This window comes from Anoplolepis gracilipes, chromosome 9, assembly GCF_047496725.1.
Source record: "Anoplolepis gracilipes chromosome 9, ASM4749672v1, whole genome shotgun sequence".
In the NCBI taxonomy this organism is placed as follows: domain Eukaryota; kingdom Metazoa; phylum Arthropoda; class Insecta; order Hymenoptera; family Formicidae; genus Anoplolepis; species Anoplolepis gracilipes.
In genome coordinates this window covers 3,742,038-3,762,877 of record NC_132978.1, presented here as the reverse complement: position 1 = coordinate 3,762,877, position 20,840 = coordinate 3,742,038, and the positions used below count along the sequence as shown (strand labels likewise).

The 20,840-nt window shown below is 36.6% G+C and overlaps 1 protein-coding gene across 1 annotated transcript in view; it reads right to left on the bottom strand.

Moving 5' to 3' along the window:
• Sesn (Sestrin) overlaps positions 1–20,747 on the bottom strand; it is a 187,898-nt gene extending 167,151 nt beyond the window's left edge. The window contains exon 1 of the mRNA XM_072898804.1: positions 19,655–20,747. The gene's annotated coding sequence lies outside the window, so the exon portion shown is untranslated. The remainder of the gene's footprint in view (positions 1–19,654) is intronic.
• Positions 20,748–20,840: the final 93 nt, after the last annotated feature.

Here is a 20,840-nt window from a genome sequence, read left to right as displayed (position 1 = left end):
TAAAGTTGTTACTGATTTAAAAAAAAACTTAATTCCAATTTTTAATCTATTTAAATGTATAAAAATCACTTGTAAGTCTCAGAAGCAAGATTTTATTATGACGTGTGGATTTATATAAGCGAACAATTTTTAATTGATATTTGCTTCTATATAATCATGAAAATGATCAAACATAATTAGAATCAGTCTAGATATTCAAGCTCTTAATCGTAATATTCTCGCAAGTTGTAATTCTCTCGCACGGCGTAAAAAAAATTCGGAGAACGCAAGATAATGTTTCTCTCGAGAGAGGATTTTTGCAAAAATGTAAGAGATTGCAAGTAATAAAATTTCCTTATAAACAATAATTCGCGCGTTGTTAGAAAAAACATATCAAACCAGTTTATAACTGACGTTAATCATAGGGGTAATAACAGTATTTCATTCCTCTTTGTGTGCGACGTAAAGTAAGAAAATGATTGCAATAATCATTGTGTTTATCCGAGCAATAGTAGTCCATTCTTGGAATTAACAGGAAACTGCAAGATGGGTGAAAAGAGTGTTTAAGGCGTGACATCATCAGTAACCGCAGACATGATTTCATTTAAAAACTTATACGCTCATTTTAACATACATATTTAACTTGATAACATTTACTTGACAAGCGATTGCTTCGATATTTTAACTCTATTAAAAAACCTCATAAATAAAAGTTTACACGCCAGAGATCTCGGACGAGATATATTTATTATTATTATTATTTTATTATATAAGATGCGTCATGGAAACCTGACGATTTTCAAAATAAAATAAATTATAACTTAAATATTTATTTTCTTGTCAGATAACAATGGGATATAAAATGCTTTATTTAAGTATATATACTTAAATTACTTAATCTTATTCATTTTAAAAAATTAAAAAAAAAAAATTTCACAGCTGTCAAATGTCGTCCACATCTATCCTACATTGCCCTAATCTATCACACAAATTCGCATCGTTGTTTGTCATTTTGTCTGGCTATAAATTTTTCCTGTACATTGGCCTTGACTTCATTAATATATAGGAATAAATTACAGTTATATCAGACAACATCATGTAAACAACGATGCAAACCTGCACGATACACTAGAGCAATGTGGAATGAATACGGAAGACATTTGACAAATGTAAAAAAATTTTTTTTAATTTAAAAAGAATGAATAAGATCAAGTAATTTACTTAAATAATATTCTATTTCCTATTGTCGTCTAACAAGAAATAAATATTTCTTAGGAAAATCGTTTCCGTGACTATATTATTAAGAGTTATCGCATATGAAACTTTAATATCTTCGGAAATAATCCTAAATAATTTCCCTCCTTCCCCTCCCCCTACCCCGGAGTTTGGTCCACATATCTCGTCATCTCGCTGTACCTCCTCAATTGCAGTTCTTCGTCTTCTTCTGGCTCCGTTCCCCGGGCGTCCGAGAGGGCGATATATATCTCCGTGACGATCTAAATATTTATAACGCCCAGAAGCCTTAACCCCACCACTCCGCGCGCGGAGTATGAATTATTAATGCCACGGCCCGCCGTGCTACCGCATGCTCGCGCCGCCGTGCATTCGCGATATGCCGTACACACTTTGTCTTTCGAGATATAAGGATGGTCAGGGCACGTCGGAGAACGTGCGAGGCGATAAAGCAGTCGCGCGCGCGCGCACGCTTTGCGACCGACTCGATTCGCTTGAGCGAATTAAACGAAACGGAACCAGAAACGGATTAACGCCGCCCGCCCGTGGAATAATATATTTCGTCGTAATTTCCCGCGTGGAATTTATTCCGCGTCGCCAAAGAGCGTGTTTTACGACTGGATCGATGACCGAGAAAAGAGAGAGAGAGATGCATAGAAGATGACATCTCCTCTAGTAACAACTGCTTATTTACGAGTCCGACGACACCGACGTCACAGATAGGATTAACTTGAGGCATACGAGTGACGATGAATTCCTTCCTCACCATAAGCTCTTCGCGAGATTACTATAGATCGAGGATTTCCCACGTTCTTCTCTGTCATTCATAAATTTTACGAAATCGATATGAGATATATGTTCTTAAACTTCAGCCATAAAAAAAAACCAATCCATTACTCGTCTCTTGTACAAAGCACGCTTTCGCCGCTTTTTTCCTTTTTTTTATTTTATATTATTATTAAAAATCTATTTTCAGAGCATTATACACACGCTAAAATCGAAAATCTATTACTGCACAGTAATCGCGTTACCTCACCACGTGTCCTTCACTGAAAGAAACGCAAATTCAGCATCAATGGCTTAATAAAAAAATGATTCACGCTACAACAAAAACGGCATCATCAGGATTATTTTCGCGGAGCCGAACTAGCGTGTTTGTCGCCTGGCACCAACATGCACAACGCTAAAAACGCAAAGGAGAGGTAGTGCCTGATACGATGGCGTGTCATCTGCAATCCATGCAAAATATATTCTTTTTTTTCCACACGCGCTTTGACAAAATAATATATTTTTTTTTTACCTCTCCGAGGATGAAAAGTATCTTTATCTGAATACTTTTGTACAGAATTTTGGCTATTGGAAAAAAAACTGTTCAGAAATCTAATCGAGCGTACGCATCTTCGAAATTGATTTGTAGATAACCCGAGTGACGACGAGTCAGGCCATGACTCGACTTCGTCGGAGGACTAGATCGATCGATACGATGATAACACGACAAAAAGTTCGCCCGATGTCGCTCGGTGGTTAGCGCGCGAATTGCAAAAGCGCTGCCGCTTTTACGGTCCTGTGACACGCGAGAGAACGCCGATAACATTCGACGACTCGGAAGAATAAGCGAAAAAGCCCTTGCTCGCTTCGCAAAAGCTTCGCCGAGCTTTTTACCATCGCCACGCGCAGGACCAGGTAATTTTATGGTCGTCTGGTTTTGCTCACAAGCGCGCGGAGATGCTATCCGAAAGATCTCGTGGAGTTTTTTTTTTTAGCTAGAAAATTGTGGTTACCATCGCGTTGCCGCAAATTTGAAAGGTCGGATCTTCCTTCGAAGAAATTTTGTTACGAATTTTTAAAATTTGATGTAAAAAATTTCGATAATTAAATTTCAAATTAAATATCTCTGTCGAGATATAGTTTAGTTGAATTTATATAGTGTACCATTTTGTTATATTTTCAATCACTTAATTTAATTCATAACAAATAAAAATTTAACTTCAATCGTTTAAAATAAAAAAAAAATGCGCATTTTTCAGTGTTTTAATTGAACAATTTGATTCATGAAAATCGACAATATGAATTTATAAAAACATCTGCTATCAAGATTAAAACCAGAGTTTACGAATTCAACGTGTTAAACAGAAATGATCCGCGTTGTACAAACGTTTCGTGTAATTCGTCGTGGGTGTGAAATCCACGAACATCATCCGCGGAACGTTTGCGGATGCACGTTCGAGAGGCAATGACCCATCTTCATGAATGCAACATTGATTCTCCGATTCACGAAACACGAGCGGCATAATAAGTTGACGATGAATATATATGAAGGCTCAAAGGTGGTAATCGCTAAAAAAATTCATCAATTATCATATCGCTTTTATTACCGCCACTTTCATCATATGCAATATTGTTTTATTTGACTAATAATTCTTTTACAGATCAACGAGAAATCAATTTTCAACAATTTTTATATTTTTCAAAAAATATTGAATTTTTAACAATCGAAAATATTTATGTGTATAAATTATATATATATATATATATATATATATATATATATATATATATCAATTTTTTTACTTTTACTAGAAAAAACAATTTAATGTCAATTTAGTATTTCTTGAAAACAAATTTTTGTTGATCTTCCGAATTTCTTATACGACATCATTCTAATCGTCATTAATCATTCCGGGAGAGTACTCGGACGCGCGTTCCAAGGCGTTGACCGATCTGTACGTATCCTAAATGCAACGTTGATTCTGTTATGCTGGTCGAACGTTGGCGGAATAACAAGTGAGAGATGGATAATAGTATTACGCGTGGCGAGGAGAGACGAGGCGGAAACGAGGCTACCTCGGCTTAGGAGGCCGAGATAGACGCGTAGCGTAGCGGGAGGCGGAATACGATCCTGATTGCCAAGGAGAAATCTTGCAGCGTGATCTCTGAGCGAGGCATAATGCGTCTTCGTCGAGGCGAACGCGAAAAGAGAACGCGGTATTAAATTATAGATACGGCCCACTGGACCGTGACAGCGACTAACACTTTGGAGAAAAATTTCAGATATGTTAATGGCAAAAAATATTGTAATCTGTAAAATTATAATTTCACAGAAAAGAAAACTTCATTCGTATAACTTTAATTTTTTTTTTTTAATTTTGACATTATTCTTTTCGGACTTTTCTAGTTAAAAGTATCATTTTTTTTTAAATCAAGCAATTAATCAATTGTCAAAATAAATAGATTTTAATTTTCTAAATCTTGGAAAATAAATAACTGTGATAATTAATTTTTAATTATATTGTAGCGCGAGAGATAACGATTGAAAAACAACAGTTTTAATTTGCAAGAAAAGAACGTGAATGTTCGAAACCTTTAAAGAGCGTCTGCTTGCATCATCAGTTAGAAAGAGCGTTGGTTATTATTACCGATGGCACACCGCGTATAGAGTAACCTTACATATGAATACAGTAACGCGAAACCGTAGACAAAGTATAGATTAAAGATTAAAAAACAAACAAGGTCCCTTCCACAGCCGGTGCCTTCACGGTTACTGAACACGGAAAACTCGACTCGCGATTATCGTAGAGCGACGCAGCCGGTCTTTCAAACTGCGAATCCAGGTCGATATTTAATGACTCGTCTTGAAAAAAGATGGAAAAGGAGAAATGCCCGATAGGAGAAAATGTTCGGAGAGTTATGTACAATATATATTCGTTCAGCAGGAATAAAGTTATATATAATTGTGACTTTTTTTTTTAATAAAACTTAAACATTCAATAAATATATTTATTTAATTTGAAATATAATAAAGAAAAATTTCTCCGAGACTTCTTAATGTGCATTTATATTACCTTCTGTACAAATAATAAAAATAAAAAGAATTTTCTTACTTAACGTATATATATATATATATATATATATTTGTAAAAAAATGCAACTTTTTAAAACTATTATTAATTTTTTAATCTGAAATTCAATGTAAAAATCCGAACGTTTCACGTTTTAGTGAAACACGAGCTCATCAGCATTGGCAGCCTTATCATTTTAACTTCATCAACGTAACTTCACCATGCGATACGTTATTATATAATAATAATAAATCTTGGTCTAGACCACGACGTTTTGTGATACGTAATTCAATTACATCATTGATGTAATAGAAAACAAAGATGCGATATGATGCGATAGGCCGACTTGTTGGTAGATGTGGACTTATTCAAGAGCGATGTAACGCTACGTTTAGGCAGACAAGATGCATAATCCTTGCATCCATACAATCTAAAGTCGCGTCATGATTAATTGACTATAATTGACTTTTCATGAATTTTAATGGACAGAGTCAGACGAACAGATCAGTCGAGATATTGGCTTAAATTTATTCATGTAAAATGTGATTAAATATAGCTGTGTGCAAAGTACACACACATCATTCGCATTAAATATGCACTATTTTTTACATAGAACGTTTTCTTTCTCACAATCAGTGCAAAACTCTCGCAAGAAAAATCTGACGAAATATTTCTAGCTATTTCTTAATCTTTCATATATTAAATGTTACTCAATATTAATTTAAAAGTCAAGAAGAAATTTAATAAAAAGTTTGTTTATATAAAATTAAATTAAAAATAATATTTTGTCGTTCATTTATTTATATCTCTGAAGGCAAGCTGAATAAGTCTTTCCGTAAATATAACTAGAAAATTATCGATATTTCAAACTACAAATATTTTCAATTCGATTTCTGATCTTCATAATATTGAGAAAAATGCGCCCAGGACACCTCGTACATGAAATGACTATGCGATAAAAATGCGTACGAATGTGAGTCAGCATTTTAATCAGGCATAAATGATTTGGTCGTTTTCGGAATATACGCTTCTTCTAGAACTGCTTGCCTGGCGGACAGATATCTGTGTGTGTGTGAAATGTAACCGCGATACTGATACATGCATTATATCTTTCTAAATATCGTATTTCCATCTGCTACATCTTTAAATTTTTACGACGCGATGACATAATTTTAATAATTTTTTTTTGCTACGGTTAACATTATATTTCAAAATACAAGGTAAATAAGAGAAGCAAGATATACTAAAGATTTGAAATTCTAAGCGCCCGAAACAAAATTATTATCAGCTAGTTTATCCTAGAATAACGCTTATTCCGTGACGTTCACGTATCAATGTAAAGACTGCATATAGACGAGCCGATCCGCTAAAAATATCGCGCTAAACTCATGACGCAATACGTGCATGTGTCAGCTTAAACTCTCTCGGCAAGAGAAAATCGTCAATGATTTTCCATGTAAATCATCCGGCCGAGATGGCCCGTCCCCGTTCAATCCATCGATGCTCTAAGTGCGGTTGCGTCGCAGACATGTATAGGGATACGAAAGGTGCGTCGTGCGTCGCTTACGCGTGAATAGCGCGTTTTGTTGCGTAATCCGCAACGCGCATCGATGCACCGTTTAAGGTGCCGTTCTCTTAAGCTCGTTCTAAAATGCACGCGAAATACGCTTTGTCAGATTGATTGAAAATCGAATCTCTAGAATCTTTCTTGCACGAATTTTTTTTTTTTTTTTTTTTAATTAACTTAATTTCGGAATTAATCTCGATTTCATTTTAAATTCCAGAATATTGCTTAAGAAAAAAGATAGTAGATTTAGGCGTAAACGATGCTTGATATTTTTAATAAGCTCGCTTTAAACGAGGTATGGTGTCATCAAAGCTGGAAAAATTAAATTAATTACAGTCTAATTTTGTCGCATCCAGTCACTCTCGTCATATTATCGGACTTAACGATCCGACGAGAAACTCGTCGCAAGTAAAGGGCCAGTCTGCCAGTCTCTATTTTACACAAGGCTGTCTGCAAACTACTCGGTACAGCCCTTTTTCCCTCAGTTGAGTCAAATCGACCGAAAGTGTTCATCGGCCCCTGTAATCGACGTAGCAACGAATTTTCATATCCCTAGAGATAGAACGCGTGCTAATCTCACTAAACATTACTACAACATATTCTTTTTTTTTTTTTTTTTTTTTCACAAGCACCGAAAGTAAAAGGAGAAAAAGCAAAATTAAATATTTACAAAAATTAAATTGTATAATGTGTACACTGGTGCTCATGGAAATTATTAAATTCGTAAACTCACTAATTTATTGAAATAAGCTCTGATATAACGAGAAAAAAATTAGTTGCGAAAATCAAACAAAGATGTAAGAATTGCAAAAATGTTCGTGAATAACATCATTGAGCGCACACAAATAGTGCAAATAGACCCTGTCATCCACTACCGTCAGTCCCATATTTTCCGCGGGTTGGCAAGATATTTGCGGACTCCGCCTAAAGAGCCACGTGACCGCGTACATATACTTTCTAATTATATGGTCTCGTCTTCCACCTAATTTTCTCGTCGACCATGCGCAGAGACTATGCAAGAACGAGAAAGACGAATGAGTGAAAAGCGGGCGTGTCTGCGAGCGTGGAATCGTTAACGCGACTTCTTCGCTAGAGATCTGCAAAGGAACGATACCATCAACGGCGCGAAAAAAAAAAAAAAAAAAAAAAAAAAGAAAAAAGGTAAAACTCGCGATTTTACAACGTGACCCGGGAAACATGCGGTGGCTTCAATCTTGATCTAGCTGGGATTTTACTCGTAAAACGCAACGTGAAATAATCACCGATCGACGTCGGTACGATTTCGCGTATAATACCGAAGGATTATATCGATAGTCCATAAAAAGGGGGTGATATCGATTATCAGTGTGGTCGTAGAATTTCACTTATGGTAGCAAAAATATATCAAAGCGAAAGCGAGAAAAATAGTACGCGTCTATAATTGCAATTCGTAATCCTTAGAAAAGTCTTCCCCCTTTTTCCCTCTCTTTCTCTCCTTCCCATCACCTTCTTTCTTTCTTTGTAATCCTTAATTAGAATTTCAGGATATTATTTATATTTCGGATTCTTTTAAAATCGAAATTTTATATATATATATATATATATATATATATATATATATATATATATTTCAGATTCTTTTAAAATCCTTTAAAGGCAAATTCAAGATATTCTCTATAACATATTCTCTTTCACCCTTTCCACATTATTACATATTTATATGATGGAGTAAGAAGATTTAAACATATTCTCTGTCGTTGAAACAGTCGAGAATAGTATCGGAAAAGCTAGTATATATACTCGTAAGGAGATAGCGAGCGATGTTTGCAAAAAGGACGGTAGATACTGCGTGCTGCCAGCTATAGCGCATGCAACTGCATAGAGTGCAACAGCGGTCAGATTGGCACACTGCTAGTGCAACAGCTTCTGTGTGCTTGTGCGATTCATCCGATGCATTTCCTCCGCGGACAACCGACCACAACCTCTCCCTCTCTCTCTCTCTCTCTCTCTCTCTCTCTCTCTCTCTCTCTCTCTCTCTCTCTCTCTCTCTCTCTCTCTCTCTCCTCTTTGTTATCGCGTTGCTATATCGTTGCTATATCGATAACGATTCGCGCAAAATCTCGCAAATATTTTTTGCGTTGAAAGTGAAATTTACTCATTTCTTAGCAATTATTGTATTACATTATCATTTTGTTTCATTATCGTACAATTGTTAAATCATCAACGAGATTGTAAACACAAAACAGAGCATAAACTAGGAGAGAAGATGTCTGAAATATGAATTGTTTAAAATAATTTGTAATATGTTTTACAGCTAAACAGTGATGTAGTAATGTCACTATTGTGAACTAAAATGCAGAGAACGTTAGAAACGCATGATTTGAAAGCTTACTCTTTTCTAGCGATAACGCTACCGTTTAACGCAAGCGATTTGCATAAAGAATAAGCGATGTGCTACACTACACTCTCAAGAACCTCCGTGAGAAAGGACACGAGGGATCAACAATCGCTAGTAAACATCGAATAGGGAATTGCAGAAATTTTCACACGACCCTGATATTTTATGACCCGCTGCCATCCAGCACAGAGAGGAGTAGCAGTCCATTTATTTTTCCCTTCCATATGCCTTAGAGTATTTTTCCACACTACGTCGACGAAGATAACCATTTCATTTAGCACGACGCAGTTAAATTATACAATACGTGTACTAGCCTTGATGTATCGCATTCGCTTTTTCGCATCTAATTCCTAATATTTTTCTGACCCTTTTCTAAAGCCAATCAAATGCAATGTATTCACGTCCGTTTACGCGAAAAATGAGACAACGCGTCCCGATAAGCCAAAAGTCTCTCGCATGATATTTAATAAATATGCAACTATTAGCCGTGCTATTTGTTGCGAAAGAAAAATTCTTAATATCACGGTCGAAATCCAGCGACCGTGATATTATGATTCTGGCTGAAATCCATAATTTTCTGGACGAGCCTCGTTACAATTCCATCTCCACGTGCCGTATACGTGATGAATTTGCAAAGTAAAGAATAAAACATGGAGAAAATGTGAAAAAAGCATTTCAAAGATGACGATGCTCGCGTTCTACTCCAGTTACTCGTTGTTTCCTGTTTCAGACGGTGATGAAACTTTGTACATCCGCGGAAATCACCCTTTAATAAATTTATAAAACTAAAAAAATATAAGTATATAAAAAAATAATATGTAACTCAGTATCTTGAAAAAGATTGTGTATATATATACATATAAAATGACGGTAAAGTTAAAATAATACGTATGTTAAAACAAGCGGTAACAATGAATTATCGTTAAAATTAGCGTCATTAACATAACGCTCCAATTATAATGCACAAAGAAACATATAAGTTCATTGGATTATAAAATCATATGGATCGTGTACGACCCACAAAACAATTTATAACGTTTATAGAGAGAGAAAATTCAATTGATTTCTTTCTCATACTTTAATAATACATACACACATGTACGATTGATAAAATAAATTATCAATGAAAAAAATAATAATACTAATAGAAAACTTGAACGTGTAGGTCAAAAGTTTTATATAATTATTGTAATATTATCGTAGAATCTGTTTTAAATTGAATGAAAACAGGTGTATGCACTATTTGTCTCTTTTCTTTTCAAATATGTGCAAAGCATTTTTTCAAATATTTCATTTTTTTAAAGTAATTTTAAAATAAATATATATTCTTTTTTTAAATAAAAGAAAATAGGAACTTATTTTTATCAAAAAAACCTTTAAATAAAAGATATATTTCGATAAAAATCGAAATAAATCATATCAATGTCAAATTAATTATATTATAATGAATTCAGCAATAATTAATTAGTAGCAAAAAGATAAGCAAAGATAAATCACAGAACACATCCCAGATCTATTAGGAAGCCGAAAAGTGGAACGATTCGACTGAGACATGAACGTTAATCGCATTTCGAACTAACGAGATAGTAATAAACGAGAACTAACCTTTGCCATTTCTCGCGTGCGTCGACTGAGAGGAAAGGAGATGAGGAAGCAGAAGAGAAAGAGACAACACACACCATGGCTCGGACGCGCGGTTCAACGACCGTAAATTTTGTTTACGAAAATCCTTTCGTATGGTGAGAAAAGAGAAAGAGGCCTTGAAAGAATCGAACAGATCTCTTCTTTATTTGCGATTTTAACGCTAATTTTTTTTTTTCTAAATGACATGTAGAATGTAGATCGCAGTTCAAATACGAGATACCTCGAGTACTCTAAAAAGTAGTGTAAACTGTTGCGATCGCATTTCTTCGGCACGTCATCGCGAATGAAAGATTGAATGATAAGGCGCGCAAAATTCATATCGAGAGTAGGCGAAAGCGAAAGATACCTGAGGCGGTTTAATTGCAGTACACACTCATATTTCCATTTGTGTGCTGCGATGTGCTAGTAGATATATCACATAGTTGATAACTTCATCTCTCGGTATTACCTGACTTTTATTTCGTGCTTCCACAGACATTTCTCCAATATCGTCGTACAAGTAATAAAACCGCTAAGTTTTCTAATACTCGTTTGTTATAACAGACACGCGAAAAAGTTCCTTGTTTGATAAATACAATTAAGAAAGATATAGTTATTTTCCTTCACTTAGAAATATTTATATATTTTGCATTTCGCGCTATGATTATTTTGCACCTTCACGATAGAAAAGTATCTGTCAAATAAGTAGTATAATTATTATTAACGTTGAAAAAAACCAAAATTAATTCTTCTGCAAGTAAATTGTGAATTTTGTGACGCGTGATACTAGTATAGTCTGTATAAGTACATACTAACGTTGTAAAATGCAAAATAATCTATAAATAGTCAAGACGTGCGATAAAAAAAATTGTCAGTATTAAAATTATAGTAATAAAAATTTATGTAGGCGCATCGTCTAATACATATACATTACTGATCACTGAAAAATCTCAAAGACGAAAATTGCCATCTCAAGAGCCAATTTGGGCGTTACGTAATAAAAAAATTAACTGACTTACGAAAGTCGGGAGGAGAATCGTCCATGTATGCATGCGATACTTTCCCATCGTATGCATATAAACGCATACGTTTTATAAAAATCAAAATCGCGTATATTGTGCAAGTTTTAGCATCACGTGAACTTTTCTAGCGTGCGTTTTAGGGAACTTTCTGTTTACCATCTCGGCCGAGAGAGCTAATAACGGAGGCCGACATTCGCGCGATGACGTTCGTTATCGGTTATCGGCCGCGGTTAAACGCGTGTATCGATATCGATTGCATTTTTCAAATCTCGCGGAACGCGACGATTATTCAATCTCTCGAGTGACACACCACACACCACACACACACACACACAAATATACACACAACACACGTAATACGTCATTGCACGAGCAGCGCCTCGCTGTCTGCGATACCTAACGTCAGAGCGAAGGAAGTGGGGGGAGCTTCACGAGTGCTAACCCTCAGTGGTTCTCAACGCCTGGATTCTCGGAAGCCGCAGCCTCGCACGGAAATCCGGCCGCTTAGCAACAACGCTAAACGCGAGCGAACGAGCGAACGGGCGAACGCTAGTTGCCAACCGCAATGATAGATGCACCGACAGTGAATGACCGGCCGGTTGAGCAATACTGTTGGACACAATCGATCCTTTTGCTAAAACGAGCTGAATCAGTCATTAGTCATTCGTTACAGAGAATGAAATATATTACAAGTGGATCTTTTATCGGTGTTTCTCACTTAACTCACCGATAGAAATAAAGCATGATTCACGTATTAATATGTGTATATATATATATATATATATAAGTATATTCCTCCTTTTTAAGTTAGTTTATGTTAATGAGGCAAAATTCTGATTTTGAAAAATTATTTTTAGAAAAAATTTTTTGGTAGCGCTATAAAATAAATCACCTCATTTCTAAACATAAAAATACATTACATGTGTATAAAAACTAGTCTCTCTGACGTTTTTTAAATAAAGTCTTCCTCGAAAAAGTGATTATCATATCATGGCTTATTTAACTTTCAGATAAAAAAAGAACGTGTAAAAAACTTCCTATTAAAAATTATTAAGAGAAGAATATCAAAATTGATGATATAATCAGTAGTGAATAGCTAACATAAATGAAAATTTTGACGCGCAAACTAATAGATATTTAATCATTTTTATCAAAAATTAGAAGTTCTTATTAGAAATAAAATCTTCTTTGCACTTTGTATACATATAGCATATTAAAACACATTTTTCAAACATTAGAATGACATGTAAAACAAATTAATTATTTAAAAATTATATATATATATATATATATATATTAAGTTTATATACATCGGTATGTCTTGCTCATATATTAATTACGTTTAACTGTTCGCGCTTTTACACTTTATTTACCTAAAAGCAACGTAATAAAAATACCGTAAGCCAAGTATCGAATTATGTCTAACATTTTTTTATTATATTGAAACGTCAACTAAGTTTTTATTATTTTATTAGGTCGTTAAAATCGCGAGTGGCTCGTTAAAGTTAAAAATACGCATTTCATAATAGTCTACTCCGTTGCATATTTTTTTAACACTCATATATTAATACGATTTCGTTGCAATTTCTTAACAAGGATTATATACGACCGAATAAAGGAGTTGCGACACACGAAAGATCGAGGTATATCGCGCCATAAGGACTATTATTTCATATTCTCGCGTGTGTGATATAAATTGAGTAGCGCGATAATGAACTTTAGCCAAGTTGTGTGGTCCCATGGACGAGTATTAACCCTCAACTGAAGCACAGCAATCCGCGTTACATAACCGGAGTTACCGAGAGGGCCCGAGAAGCCATGGGGGGTAATATTTCCATCATGTTGCGCGAAGACTGGCAAAGTGTTTTACCGAAGCAATACGTTATAATCCTCACGAAGAGCGCATAGCTTGCACGAGAGAGAGAGAGAGAGAGAGAGAGAGAGAGAGAGAGAGAGAGAGAGAGAGAGAAAGAGAGAGAGGATAGCTCTCACACGCCCAGATGAAATTACGTAAACTCGAAAGAAATTGGATAGCATCGTTTTAGTTGCACTTCCTACATACATCTTTGCGTGTTTTCCTTCCGCTCTATAAAATCTAAATAAGCAATCTGAATATGTTTATTTCAAATGTACAGAAAGCAGGTGCAAGAGCCAAGCGGAGTCGGAACGACTGTACATCTGTCAAATTTCTTCCAGCAATTTATTAATATTTTTTTTTTTTTTTTTTTTTTCAGATTGTAAAAAGATCCAAGGTTACTGTAATATATTATTTTCGAATTCCGTTTACGTGCGAGAGATCTGAGTCCGTCGTTGACTACAGGATTTTCGCGTGTCGTCGCGTAACACAGTTGCAGATCGGGATGACAGGTTTACCGACGCGATGTAACGGCAATCAGCGGTTATCGCGGCAACGACGAGATTACTGGAACACAGGCATACCTCCAGGGTGAGGTCTGAATTATTTAATAGCAACCAAGTAGCGCGTATCATTTCGCACGTGAAGAGTAATTTCTGCCGCAATGAATAATGTATTGGCGACAGAAAAAAAGGAAATTGCAAAAACAAGGAAAGAAAAAAGATACTGCGAACAGTTTCACACAGTTAATGTGTCGATTAATTCTTAATTTATACACTGGACTCTATACGTTCCCTCTCTGTTTCTCTCGTTCTCTTTCTCCATCTTTCGCGCACATTTAACTTGAAACAAGCAATGTTTACGTTGCTGAAATCGAGCGCGAGCGCGAGTTTTATACTTACAATTAAATGAAGAAAAGGACTGCGAACGCGGCAGCGTTTTAGCGCTAAATGCTCAACGAGAATACCGGTCTCGGAGAGATCGGGGCCCCTTACAATCGTGCGTTTTTACGAGCGAGACGATCCACAATGTAACCGGTTGTTGCGACGATAAAACGCAGTCGAACGACGGCATCGCGATATTTTACTGCCGCCGACGGCAGCCCAATTATGATCAATTTAACTGCGCGGAGAGTATTTCTTTCTGACCGATCCGCGACCGCGCACAAACGCCAAGCTGCTTTAAAACCAAGAGCAAGAGCCCCGATCGATTCACTTTGCTCGAACCGAAGAGATACAGTCGTGTTAGATCAATGCCACATGGTCAGATAGACAAGAAGATTCGTCTTCATGTTTAAGGTTAACAACTGGATGGATTAGCTATGTCAAAAATTAATGCATTTCTTGAGATTCATAAATTTCACATTGCACTTTTAGCCTTTTAACATATAAAATTAATAATTAATTTGTGAGTTAAAGTAAAGATTTGCTCTGTAAAATATAATTTCAAAATTGTAAATATTATCTTCTGTTAAACAAACTCTTTTTATAGTAACTCTATATTAAAAAAATACTGAAAGTAAAAACTTTAATTATACAGAACAAATCTTTACTTTAACACAAATTACGAATTTTATATTTTAAAGAGCTAAAGAGTGCATGCTTCGGGCAAGGTCAAATTCATGAATCTCGAAATGTATTAGATTTATTAACTTTTGACGTAGCTGATCTGAATCCAGTTACCCCTTAATAGTGCGCGTGCCTGGCTTCTTGTTTAAACAAGGCGGACAAAAATAAATCTATAAAGTTAAATAATGCCGGATGATGAGTAATAAAGTAAAACAGAATTGTTATATCACTTTGTTCGGACGATCTTGTTAGCGAATGAATAAATGCGCTTCGCTGTACATATACTCTCGGCTTAAACCGGAATATATTTCTCTATACGAGGCGTGTCACGCGTTTGTGTCTAAGCCTTATTCGCGAGACTTGAAACGGCGCTTCGTCGAATCGCGTGTCCGCGCGAGCCGGCGAGCTCGCAATTTCAAGTCGTTTAGATTTCCAGAAGTACCGCAATTTCTCCGCCACCGCGAGACGCCTGCCCGGCGTCTTTTTTTTTACCGCTCTCTCACGGAACGAGCTCCCGTGAACATAATCGGCCGTTTGTCACGCTCGCGACAAAGGAGGGGGGAGCGAGCGAAATTTTTGCCCAAAGACTGGTTCGACGAATCGCGAAAAACGCGATTAACGAAAGTGTCCCTTCGTCTCCTCCTCTCGACACAAATATATGTCAAATGTATTCTCCACGCGAAACCCGTTATCGCATCATCTCCTGATTATAATTTTAAATATTATGTTACTTAATCGATCATCTCACAAACCATTTCCAAAAGGTAGGAATATATTAAAAAATGAATTGAAATAAGATGAATATGAAAGAAGCGAGGAATAATCGAGAAAAAGCATATAAAAAAGAAGATATACATATGTATATCTTAGATATCTTTTATAAACATATATCTTTAATATCTTACATTTTGTCGGCCGGCGAAAGTTCCTCGAGATACGCTGTGGAAAACATTGGCTAAACATTCACTTTTCCCCCACCGCTATGAATGATTCACTCGGGGATGATTACTCGAAAGCGCGCGCGATTCGTGCTGGATTTGTCGAAAATCACGACTTAAGCGTCTTATCTCTCATTGCACCCCGGATTAACGCTCGCCCGCTCTTTTCTCTCGCACTTCCGTCGCTCGACGTCACACGCGGAACGTGCCAAAGAGACGCGCGAACGAAACGGTTCGGAACTGGTTCAACCAAGTCGGTTATTGCGCGCGCGAGACGAACAATGCGAACTTGAGGGGTAGGACGAGCGAGGGAGGAGAAGGAGAAGGAGAAAGAGGAGGAAGAGAGATGACGACGCGGAGCACGTGAAAGGCGATTTAAAGGGAAAAAGGAGGAGGTGGCCACGATAAAAAAGGAACGCGCGGAGAAAGAGAGAGAAAGAGAAACAGAAGAGTGGGGGAGGGGGTGGACGAGCATGGCGAACCGGTCGCAGCCTCCGCTCGTCAGCTGGAAGCTCAGCTGCAGCCGGGCGCGGTGATCTCGACGTTGCAGAGAGCGCGCGCGGCGGCGGCAGCGGCGCTTCACGGAAAAGCGAGTCAATTTGCGAGCAATAACGGTGCCATGACGGTCCTCTCGTTCTGCCGTTTACCCACCTACGAGGAGCTTCCGCGATACGATCGGATCAGATATGATAATATAGCGTGCTTGAAGCTACACATCACGACATATAGTCGAACGATATCAACAAAATTGATCCAATTAATAAAAAAAAAAAAAAAAATAAATAAATAAAACATTGTCGCGCTTTCATAAAATTATTAATAGTATGATATTGCAAGTAATGTAAAAAGCTGATCATTATTTATGATAACTTTATTTCTATTAATATCTTACTTATAATATAGACAGATGTAGTAGATTGCTTTGAAAGTAACTGTTTTTCTTTTAAACAGCTGTTGATTCTATGTTATTTTTCTTTTTTGTTTTCTAAAACAAAATAAAATTACTCGCTCGAATAATTACTACTTGCGTGTATTGTAATTACTTTTATTGCTTGCCGCGCATGCATACTTTGCTTTTCCTGTTGTATTACGTTTTACGTTTAATATACTCTGATAGCAGTTCTTTTTTTACTACCCTTACATAATAGGTATATTTCTTTGTATTTGTAATGTATATTGTAATTGATATAGTTATTCACTAAAAAAACATTCCATGGAGAAAATAAATATGTATTTATCTATCTATATTTTCTATATCTATCCTAGAACTTATTCTAGGAAAATAACGTGACTTTTTTCAATTTTTAACATAATATTTACACAGGCAACTTGCTCAAAAATTAATATTGCATTAAATATCTATATATATATATATATATATATATATATATATATATATATATATATATAAAATTTATTTTATTAATTCATTCACATTATTAATCAAATTAATACGGCACGTTGTTGTTGAATTAATAAAATGAATTTAAACTATAATGATGTTGTTGATTCAACATTATTTTTTTTCAGTGTATATATAATAATTAAATATCTAAATAAAGAATATGATTCACGTGCGGAATCCTTTAGTTTGAATAGTAGTTTTATAGCACGGTAGCGGCGGGAGAGACTCTGTATAATTAAATCTTACAATAAGAGGATTCAGAATTAAATTCGCGCAATGTACGGAGCCGTTCTTGGCGATGCCTCTCAAGAGTAGCATAAAGACGAGCTACTTTAGAATGAATGACATTGCATGAGATTACTTTGGTCCTCGACGGATTATTTTACGTTATCCTCAACGAGAGATTCATAATGAGATTTCACGACTAGAGATACAGCTAGACAACTAACGAGTGACGATAACATACGACAAGTACATACGTTTATTCTATCTCTTTGTAAATTCGATTCGCGCCTTTGTTCGATGGTCAAAGTTACACGAATGATGAATGAATGCTCTCACCTATGCAATTATTCGTGCAATTTAAACGTGGTATTTAATGGAATAATTCTTCGCCAAAATTTTAAACAAAAAATAAAGTAAACGTTACAGATTTCTCAAAATATTTTAAAACATTTTAATTTTATTTTACATATATAAGTAGTATTCTTTGAATACGATAAAAACCGATTATAAGTGACTACTTTGTATTTTAAAGATATATAAGATATATAAAATGCTGGATAACTTTCGCAATAATCCTTTCATTACTATGTATTATATCTGCATGTTTGACTATAAAAGTTCTTCTATAAATAGCGTGAGAGATGATTTTCCTTCCAAAATGAGGTACCGATTTCTCCGCGATTGTTCCTTTCTAATAGTATCAATCGGTTACCATGCGACGTGACATCGTCGAGGTCAGCACCGAGAATCGACGCGCCGCGAGAATCTCACGAGGTGAAATCGCCAATGTATCACGTATTCGTACAAGAGGGCGAATAGTCATTTCTGTTTTTGACAGGAGCGTAAAAGGTGTAATTAGAATGACAGAATGATAAATATAACTCTCTGTTTCTCTCACACTCTATATTTTCTTTTTATAAAACTATCACGTATTATATATTAATAAAATGAAATATTTATCTCCCGTTGATATATTTCTCAAATTTAAATTATTTTTGAAAAATTAATCCATTGATTTTATCAATATCACTCACGCAAATTTTCCTTTAAAACATTTTATCAATATCGCTCACGCAAAAGATTCCTGTAAAAGAGTCCTATAAACGTTTAGCCTTAAAAAATTTCAATTGACGTGAATTTAAAATCCGTAATTAAAGGATAGATCATTCATCGTGTGAAAGGGGAATTTTGATAATCAACAATTGCGAAAACAAAAGAAACGATGTTTTTACAAGAAAAAATTATGCGACATATTAACTTTGAAAGCTTTAACCGAGTATAATTTCAAATAGAGATTAATAGCTATTGTCACAAACTGTCGAAATTGGACTCGCAAGCCATTTCGTCAGGATTCGTCAGGATTCGTCAGGAAATGCGAGAACGTTCGATTCCGCCCAACCTCGGTTAGCGCTAACCCTAGTTAACGCTTTTCCCCCTCCCCGGCCGTTTCGTATTTTCGATATGAGAGCAAGGTCGGGACGACTGTCGCGAGATCAGCCGTTGTTAATCATTAAATACAATTCCTCCCTTCCGTGTAAATTACACGCAATCACGCAACCCGAAAAGCAGTAACGAATCTTAGCATTAACGCTCTAGAATTAACCGTGAGGCTGTCACTGTCAGCGACGAAGCACGACCAACGCGAACGAGCGCTACATCACGTCCGCAGGAATCGACCGCAGGAGGCAGCGAACCGGTCGGTCGGTGCATCAGCTGAGAGCCCAGCTGAACCCAGAGAGAGCGGCCGCTGTAATAACCTTAACCTGTCTTCCTCTCTCTCCCTCGCATACACACCTACACACACACACACACACACACACACGTACATATTCGCACCATGTATACACAGGCATATATATATATATATATATATATATATATATATATATACATATATATATATATATATATATATATATATATATATATATATACACACACACACGCACACACACACACACACACTCACGATGAATTTCGTAAAGGTGTCATCGACCAGCTGATAATGATTAAAGCACGATACCTGGTCTGATGTCCCGGCGTATCGACGATGGATGTCCGCGAAAACTCGCCGGCGATGCCCGCGAAACTTTTCGAAAGCCCACTCTCACACAATGGAATCTTCCAGTAGACTGAGGCCGTGAGCCGGTGGCGAGCGAGCGGTGCGAGCTGTTCTACCTTGCGTGCGCACCCACCGTGCGCAGCGGCGGTTCGGCTTTTTCGACGGGGGAGAAGAGGAAAAAAAGAGAAAAACGACGGGATTTCGAGACGCGATCGCTCGGTGACGGACAGGACGCGTTCGCGAATCGCGTTACACGGCACTGGCACGATACGTCACGTCGCGTCACGTCGCGTTTTACTCGCAGCACGAACAAACGCGAACACGGTACGGAGGACGCGCACGGTACCGCCGTGATGACAGTTCGAGCTCGCGAGCTGTCACTCCTCGAGCTCGAGCGGCGACGACCCCGACGGACGGTGCTTCGTGCGCGCGCCGGTTACGCCGCGCCATCTGTCGCCGCCGAGGGAGAAGCAGTTAGCCGATACCGTCGCGGCGGTAGCGGCGTTCACTCACCGCCTAGCAACAAGATCGATAGAGACTCACTTTACCCGAGATACTTTAAATATTATTATTTTATATAAAAACTAAGAAAGCATGAAAATATACAATTTTTTTAGATTCAGACTTTGATGCCGTGAATGTTAATAATGATAGAAAGATAGCAACTGACATGTTAATTATATCGTCTTGTTTCGTGTCGAGAAAATTCATTTTTGCTTTCGTAAATTATGTTGCGCGTATCTATAATTATTAGCAACGATTCGAATATATATTACTTGTAAGAGAACGTGAAAATAATATTGCGTTTGTAGAATTTACTATGAATTATGAAGCGATTACACGCGCGTGAAAATAATGGCGTGAATTTTGCGAAGAGAATTTCGCAATCGATTCGCAAGAATATTCGCAGAAGCGGATCGTCGATACTAAAAACGGCGTGTAATAACGATCGTACGCAATATTTACTGACAACACTTTTTACGAGGCACTTCCGATAATACTTCACGCGCGATGAGATTCATTGTTGGACGCGTAAAAATACAAACTGACCTGAATACGGCCGACAATTCGAAATCTACCAAAATATCATTCTCGATGTATAGAGTCGAAGCGCCAACCAATCACATCACAGTAATCAAATCTGTTC